Source organism: Ornithodoros turicata, chromosome 1 (genome assembly GCF_037126465.1).
Source record: "Ornithodoros turicata isolate Travis chromosome 1, ASM3712646v1, whole genome shotgun sequence".
NCBI lineage: Eukaryota > Metazoa > Arthropoda > Arachnida > Ixodida > Argasidae > Ornithodoros > Ornithodoros turicata.
The window spans coordinates 207,070,378-207,085,814 of NC_088201.1; positions in this window are offsets into that span (position 1 = coordinate 207,070,378).

The following is a 15,437-nucleotide window of genomic DNA, read 5'->3' on the forward strand; positions in this document are numbered from 1 at the left end:
CGCCATTATCATCAAAAAGCACGGCGTCAGCAAGGACAGGCGTTGCCCTGCCACCCCTCCCCATCAAACGACAGCGTGTACGCTACTGGAAAACGTCCTTATCCTGTTCAGGACTCTTTGTCCTCCATCCCTCTCTAGTTCCTCTTATCAGTGGAGAAGTTAGAAAAATATCGTGGGAGGGGCTCTATGGGAAGTTTACATGATAGAGGAGGATTTCCCCTCGTTCTCCTCTTACAAATGCACTGCCAAAGGTACCCCCTCCCCTGGCTGTACCACTGCCGTCTCGGTGGTGTTCCCTACAGGATGTCCGTAAGAAGGATACATAGGTAGATAGGAATATATAGTTGGTGTTTTCTGCTATTGTCCAGAATGTTGGGTGCTCAGCTATGCGGTTCATACTTCGAGTGACAATGGCTTAAAGCGTACTGTTGGTTTTATCGATTTAATTATAATATTTTGAGTTGCTCATGTTAACGAGGCGCGACAATTAGAACGTGTGATTACATCGGAAGATTGTTCCAGTCGGGAAATGTCTTGGGTGTGAAGATGAGTCTGAACGTGGAGTCGTCGTCTGAGATGTATTTTTCGGAGTGTGTGTGTAGTTTCGATTGCAAGTCACTAGGACGTGAATTTTAGTCATTTTGCTGTTACATTTATTTGAGATACCTGGTCAAACGTTTTTCAAACGCGTCCAACGGAATATTCTGACTCAGGTTGTGTACCGAGGGCGTAGGTAGGGGCGTCGGAGGGTGTCGTCCCCCTGAGTTTTCGTTCCGGGTGCCCAGCCCCCGTAAAATTTCCCTCTGAGGGTACAGCACTTCATTTTTTATTCATACGTGTCCTCCGAGACATATTCGCTTTCAGCTTCGTTACTGGAGAGCGAAAACAAAGGCTGTTTTCAAAGCGCATATAGAAGACGAAATTCACTCAAGTAGGTACTTCATGTAGTTCAGCTACAACATGGTAGTTAAAAAGTAGTTAAACTGTAAACTGTTAACTACGGTAGTTAGGTTACAGCTGGATACAACTACTTGATTTTTCACTTAGCTTTCCGTGTGGTTCACGGTCTTTCCTCTGCTTATTAGCGACAATTCTCTCTCTCTCTCTCTCTTTTTTCATTGTTTTAATCGAATATCAGCTTCGTGCATCTGACGCAGGCAGCTAAAGCTCATTCAGCACATTCACTCGACGAGAGAATTTCATAACGGACTGCGATGCTAAACGCAGGTGCACAGAGACGCACGGTGTGCCTGACTCAAGAGCGCGAAGCGCGTGGAGCGAGAAGCGGTTTCGACGGGGACAACATCCAACGCGTTGCCACAGGACCGTCAGGTGTCGGAGAACGAGGCGTGTGCACGTGACGTCACGCGCAGCCTTTGTGCGCCTTGGAGCCACGTGACATGGGAAAACACGGGGATCCGTCACAGGTGTCTTTCTGAGCAACGAATGAGGCAGCAGCGTGTGTTTTTTGCAATCTTATCTCGTCATTGCACGCATACCGCAACAACTCACGGCATGCCCTTCTACTTTGACTCCGGTACGGTACTATGTCTTCCTATGTCACGTGACCAAATATGACGTCACTGCACAAGCCTCAGTGGTCAAACTAGTTGAGTTAGACTGGTTAGATACGGAATGGAGACACCAGTTTTTTAAGTTACGGCACATGAGCAGAACGTACGTCGTTTGTGCCAATCAGGGTACATGACGACCGGCACCCACAGCACGCATTGAAAAGCTTACGCCCCCTTCGTCGTCAGATTGGAGGCCATCGCATGACTTGTCATTACATCAGCATTGTATTTAGGGGCACGTGTTGCGCTATGATTGTTCCGAGTGTGAGAGCACACTAGCTATCTTCTGACCCTCTAGCCACCCACGCGCTATTTCTACATCTAAGCGATCACAGATATAACAACACGCACAAAACATCAGTAGCTACAAATGTAGTTAAACAACTACAACCCAGCTGATGCGAAGTAGTTTTAACTAACTTTTTTTAACTTAACTAGCTGTGAAGTGATCACACTAGTAGTTAAACTACAGTCTCATACAGTGGTTAGTGGATATAGTCAAAACACAAAAGATTGTAGTTACAGCGCATATCTGGTAGTACTATCACTCAATTAACCTGTGTGATACTATATGTTCGGACCTGCTGCGCGAAGAGTACCGATACGCCACTCAGTAGCCTTGCTTACCACAGGGATATTCCCTGGTTAGAAGGGGGACTCTTGTCGAGATGTCAGAGGTTTTGAGGCTGCCTTGAGGTGACACCCTTTTTTTCGCTCTATTTAATCTTCACTAATGTGCCCAAGAATAGCCCGAGCCTTAGTATTGGCGCAGGTAGAAAACACAGTACTTACAAATACATACACACACGCACACACACACACACACACACACACACACATATATATATATATATATATATACATGCTGGAAGAAAGGGGTTCGGGCGACCGCGAAATTAAATAGGTACTAACAAAATATGAGGCAGACAACGAAGATGTAGGAAGTAGAAAAAGGGGGAGTTATTTATTTACTAGTGGAAAGTTAAGGGGGAAGTCAACGTTGCGGCGGAAGCTCCGCCTTCGTCAGGACTGGCGAATGGAGTCCTGACGAAGGCGGAGCTTCCGCCGCAACGTTGACTTCCCCCTTAACTTTCCACTAGTAAATAAATAACTCCCCCTTTTTCTACTTCCTACATCTTCGTTGTCTGCCTCATATTTTGTTAGTACCTGTATATATATATATATATATATACAGATTAAGTAAAATATAACATATTCAGGAACAGGAATATAACAGGAAGATATTCACATTGATACATACAGTACAGACTTACAGACATACAGCACACGGCACTATAAGGGAAGGAAAGAACTGTACAACTTCACATGTTACTCAGTGAAAGCTGGAGACGAGTTTTGAAAACCTTTGTATGGGGGTTAAAGATATCAAGAGAGGGGTGAACTGGGCTTGTCACTTGTACAATAGGTGCGATCGGATTTGCAGGTATATATTGGGATAGGTAAAATATATTCGTGTGTCTGGGTACATTGACAGGTACCACGATATGAAGCTGATGTAATAAAGATGGTGCATCGAGAAAACTTTGTAAGATCTTACAACATAGCATAATATAATGAAATCGACGTTGCGCTGAGAGTGGTTCAAGGTTAAGAAATGACATTATCTCTCTAAAGACCTACATTCTAAAGTCAGGGCTCTTTCTTAAAAATACGCTATGTACAATGCGTAGATTTTTTTTCTGGACAGATTCAATTCGTGACGAGTCACTGAAGGAAAGATAGTTTCGTAGTGGAGACGCATATTCCAGTCGTGGGAAAATTAAGGAACGATACAGGTGAAGAAATACAGAAGAAATGCCTTCGAGTCGTCGTCCGACAGTCGCGGCATCCTGGGCAAAGGCAAGGGCATCTTCGGCTTCGCCGCCCAATGCATAGAGGAAATAATTTACTTGGGTATCTGTACTCTGTTTGTTGAGGCTCGATATAATCCTGTACCGTTCACTACAGAGGGAGACCTACAGAGCACGCACAAGGCCTCTGTTCAGCACACACTTAAAAGTTCCTTCCGATCGTGAAAATACCGCAGCGTGGAAGTGGAATACGTCGTGACGTAACGTGGTCCACGACCACGTGACTCGTGACGTACACCGACACATGTCAATCACGTACAGTCATGTATAACCGGTGCGCCAGCGGATAAGAAATCAACAAAGAAAGCAAGGCATGGGTACGTTTCCACGACACTCGAGGATTGTGTTGGCCGTGCGAGACTGGCTTTCTCCTAACTCTTTGTGTAAGCTCGATTTTGCACCTATAATAGATCGCAGAACGAAAGTATTTTGCACTTGGACTCCTAATAGGCTGTTTGACAGATGAGGCAGACATTCGAGCCACGTTAAATGTCACCTCATTACTCCTTTAAGCAGTTCGCTGGTGTGTTTGATACCTCATGTAGCATATCTGCTGTATTTGCCCGTGTCATTGGAGGAACAATCGGCAGAACATATTTACACGAACCCATTACTCATTACTTCCTGGGTTTTCCTCAGACACTATCAGACATATGTGGGCACAGTTCCCGTAGAAGTCGGCCCAGGACGCACATTCCCCCAGGTCGTCAGTCGTGACGTTGCCCACATAGGTGAGGACGACAACGGCGAGCCCTTTCACCATCACCACCACCACCACCACGAACTCATTATATTTTTCACGGAACGAAAAAAAAAAGAATAATAATACATAAGACGAAACCGCTGGCTTGCTTCCAATCGTCGTACCACACTTAATGAAACAATCAACTAATATTTGAGTTTGTGCTGCTCTAACGCCAACCTCTTTTTCGTCTCAAGGTAACGAAGAAAACGACGTGGCCCTCCCATCCGAGTTTCAAGCGCCACCGTAATAGGATTGATATACGAGTCGCTTCAAACAGGCGCTAAATTTTTATATCTGACACGCTTCTTAACATATGACAATGCATGGTATTGTCTCCTCTAGGTTACGTCAGGTGGTCAGCTTAGCTTCGGTTAGGTGAAGGCACACTGCCCTTGCTGTCAGAGACTTTTGACGCCCCTAGCTGCATTTTCTTAGCACTAGTGGAGCACTCCTTTGCTCCGTGGGGCCATTACATTGGTTCGCTCCTGAACAGTTTGCGCATTGTGCGTAATGTGAATAAAGTGGAATCGCCGTATGCACAGCGATAGACAGCAGATGAACAAACAATACGATAAATAATGAGAAAAATGCGAACGATAGCATGAATAGAAGTGCACGTCGCATAACACGAAGAGCTTTGTAGATGATTGCTATGAACGCAGAATCTGTCTGATTGGGTGCATGCTAGTACGTTCATCCTGATATTCCGGCTTCGCGGTTGTACGCTTCGTGTATTTTCTTTTTTTTTTCTACGTACAAAACCGCTTTATACAGCAGTTTTGCAGATCCAGTTGGACAGGCGCCTTTGCTATCAACGCCGGCTGCAACACATATTCCGATTGCGGCGCCATCCAGCGGAAGGAAGGAGCGGAAACACAGCAAAGAAGCCGGCGTTGTTGCTTTTCTTTTTTTTTTTTTGAGCTTTCACGAATTGTTGCCAGTAAGATCCTGGTCGGAACCTGGAGTAACTGTACTGACACAAAATTTTAGTTCATGATACGTCGTCCGATGAATAGTTACGTACATTGTTTTATCCTCATTAGACACTCCAAATTTTCTATAATCGTTATTAGAAACCGTGTATATAGGATAGGATAATGTGATAGAATGGGTAAGATGGGATAAGGATATTTTCTGGTATACCGCAGCGGGTAGTTAAGCATGGTTCGTAAGATCCGCCTGCAAGCTGTCACGTTGTCGACATAGACATTCAGCCGCTCAATCGATCCCATCGCCAGAGATTCCTGACGAACACTCATACGAGGTCCAATCGCCATGCTCATTTGAAATCTGGGCCTACAAAAACGGTTTTCACGTGCAGCCGTGTGACGTGCGTCCTCGAATATTTAGTAATGATATGTCGGGTTTACGTCGTCACGCGACTACTTCCATGAAGGAAGCCGTTCCACTTTACTAATTGGCTTCGGCATGTTATGCAAGAACAACAAACACAAAAAAGAGTGCCTGCGAAAAAACGGCGAATGACGAAGAACATTGAAAAACAATCAACCGCTTTTCGGCAGAGAGTACCAGATAATGAGGGAAGGAGGAATGTACTTACCTTTGACCTAGTCTATTCCCCTGCCGTAACTCATGACGTGGGTGAGACAACGCACGGGGGCTTTGTCGACATCATGTCGGGTGTAACGTGCCAGATGTCCGCGGCTATGTCTCGAACAGCTGTTTCTTTTTTTTTTCTGTAAACTTGATTGTGCAGTGGCAATAGAGCGCACAGCTAATACTGGTAGCTGCGTAATACTGGTAGTAGGCTGAAATGTCACTAAAGACAAACATAGTTGAGCAGCGAACAGAAGTCTCAAGGAAATGGACAAACAAACTGTATGTACGATGTTAATCGGTTGGGTAATGTACAAGGGACGATGAAACGTACCCTAAGCTGTTTGTCTGCAGCTCTTTGGAAGAGAACGTTGCGGCGGATGCTCCGCCTTCCTCAGAACTGACGAACGCGAAGCCTCCAGCTCAACGTTGACTTCCCCCCTTAATTTGTCACCAGTAAATAAATAACTCCCCCTTTTGTTCCTACCTCCTATATCTTCGTTGGCTGCCTGTGACTTTGTTAGAATCTCGCGGTCGCCAAAACCTCTATCTTTCAGCATATATATATATATATTGTTACAGGGCGGAAAGCAGAACAGGAACATCCAACATCAAGCAGCATGTATTCCGAAAGACCTCGCGCCCTTTATCCTCTTCTACGCAATCGCCAACGCCGTAACACTCTCCACCCACCCGGGTGAGAACCGTCCGGCACATTTAGATCATGCGTACGGCAGATTACAAGGTTCATATCCGGACCAGATACGGCTTCAGCTGGCCGACGTGAGCCGGAAAGAGCTGTTAAAATATGGCGGCTCTTTCCCGCTGTCTGAGTCGACACCGGATTTCCAGTGTGAAACCTGGCCTCCGGGAATCCATGCTTATCTGTATGCAGTTGTTGAGACCGGAGAATTGTGGTGTGTGCCTGGTCTCGTAGGCGTGACTGGAAACCAAAGCCTTGTTCTTCGCGACGAGGGGCCAGGTAAAGTCAAGGGACGCCTCAGGAGGAAGGACAGCCGTCCTCCCGTACACCAATTAGAAGGGAACCTCGCTGGTTGTGTCTTGCCGAGCCGTGTTCAGTGCAAAGGCGGTGTAAGCAACGTAGTCGTCCCAGTCGGAGTGGTGGTCATCAACGCAGGCATATAGAATGTCGAGGATAGTGCGATTGGTGCGCTCTACTAGTCCGTTGCATTGTGGGTGATACGGGGAAGCGAAAGCGTGACGTACTCCCCAATCATGCAGGGATGAAGCCCCACATAGTCGGTCCCCCACATAGCTTATTCCACTTTTTTTATTATTTCGTTGCCCTCCATAACGAAAACGTAAGGCATCCTCAAATACACCAGGCATCAGATTCGCTTATTCAGATACGGTAAAAACGGCCTCGGTGGATCACCCGGTAGCGTGTTCGTCTTCTGATCCCAAGAAAGCGAGTTCGGCCCCGGCCGAGGACGCCAGCAACTTGGTGGCAGGGTAAAGTTGCTTTGACACGCCGTCTTCCGCGAAAGATGTTAAATACGTGATACCGCATGGTGACCTCATCGCACGTCATAGAACCATCAGGAGGGCAAAGGCAATCCACAATCGGACCGCTGTGACGTCACTCATGATCTCAGTTGTCTCGCAACGTAAACCCTCAATTATCATTAGCAGAGGAAGCAAAGCGGAGTTCCCATTCGTAGGACCTTACCTGGTGTCTTCATGTCAGCTTCACATTTACGCTGATCTCTAAACTAGCAGTTCTTCAAAACCACGTCGAAAACACCGAAAACACCGTTGTCTGGGAAATTTCGCTCAAGGCCGCCCGGACTCAGTTAGGGTTGTAAGCTGACCGTACTGGATTTCAAACCATTGTTACGCGGCAACGACAAAAAACGTTCATGACATATTTTACAGTTGCAAGACATTGTCATTGCGCTACATTTTGGTCCCCAGATGGACATCCTATAGGACGAGCGGCAGTTTGATATTTTTTCACCCAAACATCCGCCATTTTCCAAAAAACGGCAACTTAGTGATTTCTTTTTTCACGGAAAGCTACTTTGAGTTAGAGCCTTGTTCTTTTTTCTTTGTTCTTTTTTACTCCTTTTTAGGTGTAATCCGGTGGTGTCATAACTCACCCCCTAAAGGGTGTATGCGAACATCTCTAGGAGAGGTTACACCCTCCAGAAAAAGGGTGTTTTCTGTTCGACCAAAAACACCCTTTTGGGTGTAATCCAGAAGTGTCATAACTCACCCCCTTAAGGGTGTGAGTGAACACCGTGCGCAGGATTACACCCTCCAAAAAAAGGGTGTTTGTTGTACGTCTGTACACAGTACGAAATTTCGGTTTTCTGAGCTGCCAGCAGCTGCAAACTGTAAATCCGTGTGACAGGACAAAGAGCCAAATGTTGTAGAATTCCACACCCCAATTTCAATTGCAAATTTCAGACAAGTACGTCGCAAGCAGTACAATGTACACTCTAAACCCAGTGACAGATAGGTGCCGCCTGATCAACTGGCACATTTCCCAAAAAATGTGCCAGATGACTTCAAGAGGCCTGCGAAAGCTGCAGGTGCCCTGTGCTCCCTGAAACAACTGGTACGACATCCCTGCTGACGCCAGGAGCCACAGTGTACCTTACGTATTAAAGGAATACTTGTACCCATTAATACGTGAGATACATTATGCCTCTCGGGTTCCCTACCAGAAAAATGACCTCCACCCTTGGCAAAAAAAGGAAAAAAAAAAAGAAAATGCAATAAGGACATCCGAATTGAAACACCAAATTTTATTGGCGTGCACATGCCTTCAAATTGAGTCCCGTACATCATCGTTGGCCGAATGGAAAGCATACACGGTTCACTAATGCCAACACACACATATGGAGCACACGTTGCATGGACAGACAACCTCCGATGCACCAGGCAGTCCCCCAAACATCGAACACACAATCCTCGGAACTTCGAACAGTCTGGCGCTGCACAGCTCAACCAAAATCATTCTTAGTGACGAACACGACAGTTCCTCAAACGAAATGGCCGATGAATAATTGTCCAAGCTAGTGGCACCATACACGCTTCGATGCCAAGCAGTTGCAATTTTGCACGCGTATATGTGACCGTTGAGACAGGAAACTACCTGTAAAGAAACCGGAGTGAATATCATGCTGGTATTGTTCAAACGTGAATGCTAGAATAGTACAGCATTTTGTTACTCACGTCTTTGAAGTTGATACAGTCGCACGTGCACCTATAACGAAAGAATACAATTAGCCTCGCTTGTAATGTACTGCTCGCGACACGGCTGTCTGAAATCTCCAGCCTGTGGCCGAGCGGTGCCCTATCGGTGGTGTCGCACACGAAGGAACTGTACCAATACAACATCCTAGGGGAGGCCGCAATCCCTCTCTCTCCCTCTCTTGCTATCAGACGCCACCCGGGTATCCGAGGGTTACTTCTCCCGACAGGTGGCGACTGCGTACGGCCTTCCCTCATAGTCGGTATTGGTATAGTTCCCTAGAGCGCGACACCGCCGATAGGGGACCGCTCCGCCACAGGCTTGAGATTTCAGACAACCGTGTCGCGAGCAGTACATCATCGCTTCACCGATGTAGCCGATCCTCTCCTGCCGCCATTTGCAATGCGTCCACTGTCTGCAACAGAATGTACTGCGATGGTTATACACAAGTAAAACGCAGGCGTCGTACGTTGAATCCCAGGTAGGTTGACCTACCTTAAGCAAACATTAAACCTGTACTTAAAAAAACAAGGTTGTCATCTTTCTCAAACGCGAGGTTGCAGAGCATACAGCGGGCACGAAAGCAGCGAGGAATACACTGCGGAGGAATACGAGGTGCCACTGGTGCCACGTCACTCCTCACGGGGGAGCGCGCAGCAGCGTAGTACGCTCCAGCGAAGGCACACATAGCCTGCACACGCATTATTCAACACGCACTCGAGTACACGGCTCAGGAGGCACACACATTTGGCGATAGAGACCGCTGTGCTTGCTATTTGATAACTGTTACGGCTATTTCCAGAGGTTACGGCTGTGTACCGGCTGTATTTTCTGAGGGAACTTTTTTAACAAGCACATGTTCGTCACAAGATTTAGAGTGTAGACTCAAAATTTCTAGCGAGGTGCCCCATTGTATGCATCTGTAAGGAGCATGAAGCATATAATTGAACTTTCAAAAGAAATACAGTTAATGTACAAAGCTCTATGCCCGCTACACCCACTTTACGCCTCTTTTACACCCAAGCTCACTGGATGTTGTAAATAAGGTGTTAAGTTTTTATTACACCCATTTAACACCCCTCATCCGAGGGTGCTTCTTCGAGCTGGTGTAATTTGGGAGTAAAAATCAGTTTACACCCCAATTACACCCGGATTACACCCTAGAGGGAGTAAAAAATTAAGAGTATGCTGGACTCCTGCGTAATGGGGACCAAATAACAAAATAATGTTATGTGTGGCGCACGCAAAATATGTGGCGCACGGGCGCCACTTCATGATATCATGGGAAAATGTTGAACTCGAACGCACTGGGCTTTGTTGCCTGCGTCGTTCTGTCCCACTGATTTTGTCAAAGTTGCATGACAATTTAGTGAGAGGAATTTTTGAAATCGAACGAATAGTTCATTCGCGGGAAGCTCTGGAATGAAGAAGCGTTACGCGTCGGGCGATCATCTTTGGTGACGCCTTGTGGGAGAACGGTGAAAAACTGAAGGTAAATATTTTGCGAATGTACTATTCAACTGAAACGGAACATCGCGCAAAAAAGAAGAAAACGAAACAAAGTACCATCGCAAACTCTGACAGTCCAGCCACCGACTTCGAACGTTTCAACCAGAATGACCCAATCCAGAACAAACTTCGCTAATCGCAACAAGGTAATCGAGATAGGGTAAGAATTACAACCGCAAACACAAACTGCTAATAGAAACACACTAAGTACACTTATCACCAACATGCACTGCTCATTGCGGGAAGGGTAATCGCGAATATGCACGAAGGCAATCGCGGATAAGAGAACGCGACGAAAGCAGCAAAAAGGACAACTCACCGATATCGAGGTATTATCGTGGACGCCCTTCATCATGCAATCTGTGGAATCAATTCACACTCGACCAATGAGCACGAGAAACGACAAAAGCTAGGTCGGCAATTGTCGAAAGGCAAACAGATCAGGTGGGTGAAAGCCGCCGTCTGCGACGTATTTCAGCCTATTCACCGCGCCAAACCTCGGAGGCCGCCATATTGTGGACAATAGTTATAAGCAGTCAAAAAATACGCCACATAGAATCGGCCTGAAGCAGGATTTATCTGCAAGTACTTTGCACCGGGCATGCAATTACTCGGAACAGGTACTTCAAGCCGTATCCAATCGAGCGTGAGTTATGGTTGCCGTCTCCCCTCAAGGAGTGTTCAGTGACCTACTAACCTCTAATTTACGTTGGTACGATCGTGTGTGTGTCGTTGTGTCGAGTTGTGCCTATCGATGGTGTTCGTTAAATATTGTGATGCCCACTGGGGCATACGAGCCCGCTTTGAAAACTTAACAGAAAGTACGACATTGTGTGACGACGTTACTGTTTTTGGTACCCATCGTCCAGGGTATGTTGGATAAAACACTTCTGAATGCCTAGATGATGTTATGTGATTGCCAATGTACAACAGCGTTTGAAGTACAGATATTTGTTTGTGCTTTCCATGTGAAACATGTCTGAAATCGCAAGCAGTTTTTGATACAATATTTGTCTTGAAAACACCCAGAAAGCCACTCATAATTCCAAACGTGTTTGCATCTTGCTTGTTCCGAAATAATATAACACACAGGCTATGTGCTTTTCAGTTTTCTACATATGCATGCTTAAAGGGGGATGCGAATCCAATCTACTGTACTAATATCAACGTCAGACGAGACGACCATAGTCAACCCCGCAAATATTGTTCTTGAAAAAATCAGAGTTTGGACAAGAAGGATTAGCTTGCATGTAAATACACAAAAAATGTATATAATTAAAATAAATTAATGTTATATCACAGTCTTTTCTACTCCAAACTTTGTTATTGCACGCTAACATGGGGCACACAGGCAAGTCCAGTCAACACAACATCGACGTCATACACAAGAGAGTTTTCTGCACAATTGGAGGATTCTGATAGAGAGATCATGCAGAATTTTTGTATAATAAATATGAAAGTCTAAATCTTGGTGCCTTGTATAAATATCGATTGTTCCAGTTTTACATGAAAATGGTCAGAGTAGAAAATCCTAGTCCTCACCCTTTTTTCTTTGGAGAGGAATACAACCACATATTCCCTTAGATCACTGCATCCCTGGCACATGTCTTTCTTCCGAACAGGTTATGGACTTCAGCCTATTACCTATCAGGTACCCAGCTTACTGAAGGATTTGCATTCTAGAAACCTTAACTTTTTCTGCCTCACATATAGAAACGTAAAGAAGCTTTTTTTTGGGTTCATACTTCGGTTTTGAGCACATTCTTTTTTCTCATTCTTTTTTTTTTATGTAGCCTGTGATATCTCACGTATGTGTATGCTTATTTGTCTTGTGTATTATTTATGCATATTATGTAAAACCCACGACTGCAACTTACATGTATCGTTACGTGAGCTGTATAGTACCTAGGGCCTAGTCAAGCCTTTGGCTTTTTTCTCCTGGCGTCACACCATATCCTGAGTGTGAAATAATAATAATTATTATTATTATTTTTATCCCGAATATTATGGGAAATCATTTTCGAAATGTAGATTCATGGCTGCCAAACATCTCCATCAAAACCCATTCAGGCTCCGCTCCCGTGTGACAGAAATATGGCTATGTCAATACTAGGACGTTCATTCACTCTTGGCTTGCTTTCTCGCCAGATCTCGGTAAGGCGTAGTACCGAGAATGCAACGGAAGTGCGTCCTCCTGTCCTCAAGACGACGCCTGTAAACAGGCACACACTGAACGCTGGGCCCTGGGACGCGAAGTGCTGAGGACGGAACGAACGGCTTCGAATTGAGCTAACTGTGGTTTTATAAAAATGAATGATGTCTAGCTAGCCATCCCTATGGAGATAGTACACTGCCATGTAATGATTACTGATTGCGTATTTCACTACAAAAGGCCTCATCGAGTGGCAATGCTCAACGTGTTAACAGCAACCCACTGTTGTCCCGCGCGAAATAGGTTTATCGCCATTGGCAAGTGATCGCCATTATGGCGATAAAGGCGCACTGAATAATCCAATGCCGCGACCGCAATTCTGTTTACCAGCTTAGTACAAAAGGAGAAGCCATATGAAATCTTCGGTCGCGACTGTTCCTTATCTTGCTGCGCCCGTCGCCACCAATGCAACCGGACGAACACGAATTGGAGCGCAGGACAGTAGAGCAAAACAGCGCGTTCCTGCACTGCTCTAATCAACAAATTTGTAACAGCACACCAGTTAATTGCCCGAAAAAGACACTAAAAGTCAAAGCTATCTTCTTACTTGTTTGGCACAGATTTAGAGTGGCGATTCCTACGTCACAAGTACCAAGGCCTGCAAATGCGAAACTGAGCGGCCAGTTTGTAGACGGCACATCAATGTTGCTAACCGAAAAAAAATCCTGATAGCTGGCGCAGTTTTCGAATTATTCATCCGGGGGATATTCCTTAAACACCCTGTATAATAATCGGCTGCTAAAAGCAATGACGCTTTTCAGATCTTCCGCTGGAGTATCGTTTGTCCTGCTGCATTTTGCTATTATACCCTTTTACCAATCCACAGTTATAGCTCTCATGTGTTGTCTTATGGATCGAATGCTCACTATTTCGAAGGAGTTTTAATGCAAGTTGAGGGCTGTTCTATATCCTGCGTGGCTCACATAAGTCAGCAGGCAACGTCTTTGTCATATGCCGTGGGCGATGAGGGTGTGATAATGTGTAGAGTGTGTTCGTCGGGACTGAATATGATTACGGACGAGGAGGGACAAGGACGACACAGACACGGAGGTTATGTTGCGGTATCGGTTTCACGGTTCAGTTTCTTATTGCAAGTGATAGTCTTAGGGTAGGGCCGCTTAATACCAAAACTCGGTAAGACATCGTTTTTTTTTCCTTCTTACTCGTACGACCGCACATGCCTTGTCCAAAAAGCGAAAATTAATTATGAAGAAGTTCCGTGATTTTGGGACACGAAATTTCGACAAGATTCCGGAATTCGAATCCTACACATGAACTGTGTACGTGCTCACTTAATAGGCAGTCTTATCAAGCTGGTAAGGTTAAGGTTGGTACAACGTAAGGTTGGTAATGTTATCCCGCTCGTTATCCTTGTTTCATTAGATTTAATCCTCATGCCGCCACTCTTAATGACTACACCGCGGGATTTAATCCTTCTTCTGAATAATTTAATGCTTGTGCTGCCAATTTTAATATTTATTGCGTAGAATTAAATCCTAAATTCTCGCGTTATATTTTCATTACCCTCTTCACTACCATGCGACAGTATGGGACAACCTGTGTGATTTATGACCTGCTTTGACTACTTTCTCACGTACAGCTATACACTGACTTTTTGTGGCTACCATTGCTCACTACACTACTACGTTATAGTACGGGACTGCTTGCAAGAGTTGTGACTGATATTACAATTTGTTTGTTTATGACTATAAATGAACTTTTTGTCACTATGCCTATTCTATGCAACTCTATCGGATGGTATGTGACTACTGGCATGATTTATGACCTGTGTTCACTATTTCCTCGTTTACAGCCATAAATGGACCTTTTTGTGACTATACCTACTCTGTGCACTATTACGGGATGGTATGGGGCTACTGTCATGATTTATGAGCTGTTAAGGCTACTTCCCTGTTTGTAGCGATAAATTGACTTTTGCACTCTGTGGCCCACTCTGTGCGCTACTGTGGGCTGTTATGAGGCTACCAGAAGCTAACACGAACGACCTGGAAAGTAATTGCTCTCAAGATGGAACACACAAAGAGACAAGCACCACACAAGCTTAGTTGCCTGGAAAGAAGAACAATTGAAATAAAACATTCATTGGAAAAAGTCCCCTTCTTTGCACGCCTCTTTCCAGATGTAAATTGGTCAGCAATGACAGCCACGTCACTGTATCACATCCTGGTCATCAGTTCTTGATGTTCCCCTATAATTTATCGCTTCACTGATCTCTTCGCGTCGCAGGTCTTCTATGTTAAAATGACGTACGCCCCGATCTTGAACTCTCACATAGCAAACGTTATTGTGAAAGTGGCCTTATACTATCCCATCGCGGTCTAAGGAGATAGGCGTAACTATAAAAAGTTCATTTTTTTGTTCGTTTGTCCAAGTCCATTTGTCCACAACCAGGATTTTCATAACATGTCATAAATCAGGCAGTCTTATATTACTTCATTGGGGTGCAAGAAGCACTAGTCGCACTATCCCTGGCCGAATCCAGCACTCTCTGCACACCAAGCTCTTTCGACCGTTCTGGACACAATCGGACGTCGATCCTTATTGTGAGTGGGCTCATTATTTAGAACCCCACCTCAGCACCAGCAATGGAGCTTATCGCCTCCGGTGATGAAACTCTCCGTTCATCATCCTAAATTAAGTTGTTCTTGTTGTATCCCACTGTAATGTACAGTATAGTCATAGTCATAAAAAGACCATTTGTAGCAGGAGCCCAGAATTGTAACAGGTC